This window comes from Bos grunniens, chromosome 2, assembly GCF_055505025.1.
Source record: "Bos grunniens cultivar Pamir isolate PY7600 chromosome 2, Bosgru_T2T1.0, whole genome shotgun sequence".
In the NCBI taxonomy this organism is placed as follows: domain Eukaryota; kingdom Metazoa; phylum Chordata; class Mammalia; order Artiodactyla; family Bovidae; genus Bos; species Bos grunniens.
In genome coordinates, this window is record NC_141166.1 from 131693585 (window position 1) to 131699857 (window position 6273).

The window sequence follows — 6273 nt, forward strand, 5'->3', positions numbered from 1 at the left end:
TGACTTTGCGATCCCTCACAGTATTGTAAAATGACCACATTATTACTTTAGCACAAGTTTTCATAATGAAAAATATGCTGCCTCTATTGAAGGTTTTATAGGTCTCCTTAATTTTATCCCAGCACACAGTACAGACTGGAAGTGCTAGTGAGGACCTGTGGTGAGGGCTGAGTGACTTCTTGAACATTTGGTGTTTTTTGTCTCCAGCAAGGATTGGTCCTGTTGCACAATGCCTAGAGAAATGAACACACCTCCAGGCGAAAATGAGAAGGAAGAGCACTTTGCTAACATAGGTTCAGATGGCAATGCCAAGCTGCACAGGAAAGTGGGCTGTAAAGGAGGTGCTTGGCACAGGAGGGGCAAGAAATGTGTCATCTGGTTTCAGGAAGGCAGCCCAGATTCTGAACTAGTTATTCAACAACTCACTCTGAAAACTGAGAACATTATTCAAAGATTTCATGCAGTTTGTTCTTCTACATCTAAATGTGTTTTTTTAAAAGCCTACAAAATATTGTTACTTTTTGATTAGTAGTTTATACCTTTACAACTCTGTTAAATGTGCATTTCTTTTAAATAATCGTAAGTAGGTAAGTGAAGCAAAGAAGACCATAGTTTCTAACAAGTACTTAGTTATTCCATTTTTAGGAAGTACTTAGCAACTCTTATTTATAAGGTACTATTGCTGTAAGGGACTCAAAGTGTAAGATATTAATCCTGCCTTCAAGGAGCTCATAACCCACAAGAAGAATAAAACAGTACACAAATACACACCAGATTAGCATAAGTGCCATGAAACTGATACAGAATATGATTGGAATTTGTGGGGAGGAGAGATCACACCTCCTACTAGGGTAGGAAAGAGTAGTGCAGGAGAGAGCCCTTCTGAAGGAAGGAGTCTTTCAGGCAGGGTTTGAAGAGAGGGCTCAACTTTAATAGGCAGAAGTGGGGTAGCAGTTCAGCTAGAAGGCAGGATATGAAGAATGGCACAATTGCTCTGTTCCTAGAGATGTTTTGAAGTATTTTTGAGGGTTCCTGCTCAATGGCACCCCACTCCAGTACTCTTGCCTGGAAAATCCCATGGATGGAGGAGCCTGGTGGGCTGCAGTCCCTGGGGTCTCGAAGAGTCAGACACGACTGAGCGACTTCACTTTCACTTTTCACTTTCATGCTTTGGAGAAGGAAATGGCAACCCACTCCAGTGTTCTTGTCTGGAGAATCCCAGGGACGGGAAGCCTGGTGGGCTGTCGTCTATGGGCCGCAGGGAGTCGGACACGACTGAAGCGACTTAGCAGCAGCAGCAGCAGCTCTTGATATTTGGCTCAAGCTCAGTGAAAATAGGCAAAAGGCTGTTTTAGAGTCTCAGTTTGTTGGTATAAATTATCAAGCTGAAATTCTGCAATGAAACAGTATACTATCTTGTAGCTAATTATTATAGCAGGAAACACATCTGAATCCAGACATGGAATAAATCATTTAGATTGGGAGAATTTTTTTGTGTGATAATCAAAAGTAATTATAAAAGTAACTATTACTTTGGTCTATCCAAGTTTCTTCTCATGAATATTGCTTTGTTGTTTTTCTTAAAGATTTTTTGATATGGACCATTTTTAAAGTCTTTATTGAATTTGCTACAATATTGCTTCTGTTTATGTTTTGGCTTTTTGGCCCCAAGGTATGTAGGATTTTAGCTCCCTGACCAGGGATCCAACCTGCACTCCTTTCATTGAAAGGTGAAGTCTTAACCACTGGGGTGCCAGGGAGGTCCCTGCTTTGTATTTTTTTAGAAAGGGTTATTTAAAACAAATGATTCTCGTAATTGTGGGGAAGTCTAGTGGGGAGGAAATAAAGGATGGAAGGTTATAAGAATCTTTAAAAAAAAAAGGGCAAAAAACTGAAAAAAGAATTCCAGCATAGGAAAATACCATCCATGTGTTTGTCCCCTTCTCCCCCAGTGAGCAAGAGAAACAGAAATGAGACTCTGAGTTCCAGGAGACAGAACAGCACCATCTGTCCCCATCTGACCTGAAACCAGACTTTGTACAGATGTTTTCCCTCAAGAAAACCAGTCTGTTGGCAGTACATTGGGAAACAATGAGTTGCCCTTCCCCAACAAAAAACAGGAAAATAAGATTGCCCTCTAAAAGTTAGACAAATAAACACACAAATAATTAGCCATCTGTGGAAGTAAAACCAAGAGATGGTCTTCAACATCTCTCAAAACTCCAACAAAGGGGACCTCAGATACATCTCAGGATGCAGAACTGGAACTTGGGGCCTGTTAGTTACGCAAAGCTCAACAAAGTGTATTCCTGGAATAGAACAAGGATGATCAAACTGGATCTCAGAAAAGATAGCAACCATACAAGACGTTCTAGGAAACAAGATTCTGAACTCCAAAAATCCAAACTTGCTAATCATAGTACATGCGTGCTCCGTCGTGTCTGACTCTTTGCAACCCCATGGACTGTAGCCCACCAGGCTCCTCTGTCCGTGGGATTCTCCAGGCAAGAATACTGGAGTGGGGTGCCATTTCCTCCTCCAGGGATCTTCCCGACCCAGGGATCGAACCCACATCTCCTGCCTTTCCTCCGTTGGTGGGCAGATGCTGTACCACTGAGCCACCTGGGAAACTGGTCATAGAGAGGCAGGATTAATTCACCAAGCTCCCCCTGTCTAGGTGAGCTGTCCCCTGTGCTCTTGAGTCCTTGTCACTGGCTGCTTTCATTCTCCATTTGAAGAATTAATGGTATTTTTACAAAAAGAATTAATGGTGTGATACTGTTCCTTCCCCTAGACTCATTCCTAAAAAGAACAGAACAGAAAGAAAATAAGACAAAGTTATTCCAGAACTGAGAGCTCTTAAATCCTCTTCCTAAGCTATTGCTGACATCTGGCCACAAAAATCCCTGTTAGTTCAGGCCAAGAGAAAAACTTCCTCTTCTTAGAAACGTATGTGGGGAGAGTTCCCTGGGGGTCCAGTGGTTAGGACTTCAGGCCTTTACTGCGGTGGCCCGAGTTCAAACCGCAGTCACGGAACTGAGATCCCACAAGCCAGGTGAGGCAGCTAAAAAATAAAGGTATGTGGGAATTCTCTGCTGGGGTTCATCATCCAGCAAAGGCTTTCAAGCAGTTGTTAAGCTGCCAGAAACAAGTGTAATATGTGTAGTATTGTTATTGAATAGATGTGTTTACATATAAATATATGTGCTAAATACAAGTATTTAAAACAGACCAAACACTTATATATTCGGTAGACTTGTACTGAGCATCAGCCACTATCCTAGCACTTCTATCCCTTTTAATCCATCTCATTCTTATGACTACCCTGTGACATGGGCACATTAGCCTCATTTGCTTGAGGAAACAGGCTTAAGAGCTCTGCTAAAAAGCGTTGGCTTAGTAGGACCAAAGTTAACATTTGAGTCCAAGTCGGCTTCAGAGTTTGCTTTCACGGCACCTGCTCTGCATGGAAGTGAAGAGAAGCGGCGCAGGCCAGCACAGGTTGCGGCGGTAGGGCATATTGCTTCAAGGCACTCACCATGTCCTGCAGGATTGCTGTAGACAGATAACGAAGAGGGAGGCTGTAGTGCCTCCTGAGAGGAAGGCGGAAGGCCCCAGGAGGAGGTGAGTGCTGTTCTCTCACTTTCCTCTTTTTTGGAGAGCCAGCCCTTCCCTGTTTCAAAGCTGCCCTGCTTTATCCAGGAGGTTTTGTCCTCAGAGAGACAGCAGTGAGTGATCCTGAAGTAGGATCTTATTTCTGTGCCCAGGAATTGTTCAGGAACCCCATTTCAAGGGGGCAAAACCCAGTACACAGTTTATTATCAGAAACTCGGCACAACATGTGGGAGAGCACGCAGAGAAACAGTTTATTTAAGACAGAAGCAGGGCAGAGATTCATACCCAGAGGAGAGTGTGGGTTTCCTGAGTGAGGAGCCTGCCAGAGAGGTGATTTAAATCGCCTAGATGGGGTCTTTGCTCGCCTCTGGCCAACTGTCTCACTTCTTTTCCCGCACCTGACTTGCCTTTAGGCCCCTCCCGGCAATGTGTAGGTGCATCGTTTTGTCAAGATGGACTCCAGCACAAAGGCCTACAGGAGGTCGGCAGCACCTACTATGGGGCGGCGCCCCCTCCCTTTTTGACCCCAGAGGAGCCTTCCTGCCCATGTGCAGTCAGCGAGGTCTCCTTGAGCTCAGGAGTAATAGATGTGGTCCTCTGATCTCCTTACTCCGGCAGAGCTCAGCTCCTGCCATTAACATTGCCCTTGGAGTGTCGGGGAAAACAAAGCTCCAGTTTACTCTGCTGCACAGACTCCAGCTGCTCAGCCTAGGGCCTATCTCCTACCTCAGTTTGGATGGTGTTAGCTGCCTGGGGGCCTCTGATTCCAGAGTGGCCAGAGCCTGCCATTGACTTTACTAGAGCAGTCGGTATGAATGCTGTCTTCTCTGGGATCGAAACCTGTAAGCCCCCGTGAGCTGGCTGTCACACTCAGAGGCACCCAAGCGGGTGCAGACAAAGGATGGGGAGGCCTGACACTCTTTTGAGAGACCCTGGACCTCAGCTTCCCAGAAGGGATGTGTCATTTCTTCCCTACCTTCTCAGGTGAGTTGGTACTCTTTCCCCTTTACAAAGTGGCGTTTACCTGGTGAATTAATCATGGCTCAGAGTGAGGTCCTCCGTCTTGCAGATTTAGAGATTCTGTTCCCTGAACAGAGCCTCATGAAGAATACCTCACTGATAGGAGTGGGGACTCTCAATATGATTAAACTCTGAGTAACTTAAATGATTACTTTAGAATAAGAGGGTGAGCTCTGAAAGTATCAAACATTTGAATTGACCTTACCAGTCTATTTTCTCCCTGCAGACATCTGAAGTGAAATTATCAGCAGGTTACCTGGTGTCCCTCATGGATCCCTAGGCCTCTACCCTTGGACAAAGTGTGCTTGTTCCCAAGCCTCCGAGATCCCAGGTGGCACAGTGGTAAAGAATCTACCTGCCAGTGCTGGAGACACAGAAGACCCAAGTTCAGTCCCTGGGTGCTTGTTCCCAAGCCTCCGAGATCCCAGGTGGCACAGTGGTAAAAAATCTACCTGCCAGTGCTGGAGACACAGAAGACCCAAGTTCAGTCCCTGGGTCAGGAAGATCCCCTGGAGGAGGGCGTGCCAACCCACTCCAGTATTATCCTGGAGAATCTCGTGGCCAGAGGAGCCTAGCGGGCTGCAGTCCATGGGGTCACAGAGAGTCGGGCACAACTGAAGGAGTGAACATGTGGTCCCTAGCCTGCGTCTAGGACTTAAACTTCATAAGGGCTGGGATTAGGTCTCACTCGTAGTTGGATCCCCCCAGCCTAAAATAGCGCTAACACACTTGGTATCACTCCAGAATGTCCAAACATGTTTCAGTCAGCAAAATAACCAAGTCTCATCAGCGCTACTGTGAGATATAAACCACACACCATCTACTGATCAGATGAAAACATTGCCTGCAGTGGTGAAACATGACTGTGATGTTAGCCAGACTACTTCCCAGTACTTAGATGGATCCATGACCCCCTGTCCACTGATCAGGACTATGGCAAAGACCACCAAGGCCTCGGGACTTCTGTCATCCTCTGGGAGGACTGTGTCACTGCCTCAGTCCTGAGGGCTCTGTGGACCCATTGGTGTCTGCTCTGTGTGGGTCCTGAAACCTCACGTGTATATTAACATTTTGTTGTTGAACAAGTGGCTTTCCTACAATAGACAGGGAACAGAGGCTCACATGGATTAAGTAGCTTGCAAGCTTCATATCACTGGCTCCTAAATTCTGTAGGATAGCTCATTCAAGGCTTGCTTTCCACTGGGCTTTAAGAGCATCAGCTTTTCATTTAACTTGAGAAGAGCAGAGGATGGGGTTTCACTTTGGGATTCTTTTCTTGGATGGGTCACTTAAATTCTGACACTCATCTTCCCTATTTGAAAATACAGTCACAATAACAATACTAACATCTGATTTGTAGACAATACTTTATAGTTTGTAAAATATGTTATTTCCATTTGACGCATTCGACAGTGCTTTGGCTAGACAGATCAGTGGCTGATTGCTAGAGATTATTAGAGTGGTTTTCCCCAAGTCATCCAGTAGGCAAGTGACCAGGATAATTCCAGTCTTCTTGACTCCCTGTCCCAGACTCTCTCCACCTACTTGCCCTGCCTCATCCATGCACTGATAGCAGTCATAGTTGCGTGCATGTTCAGTCGCATCAGTGAGCCTGACTCTGTGGGACCCCATGGACTA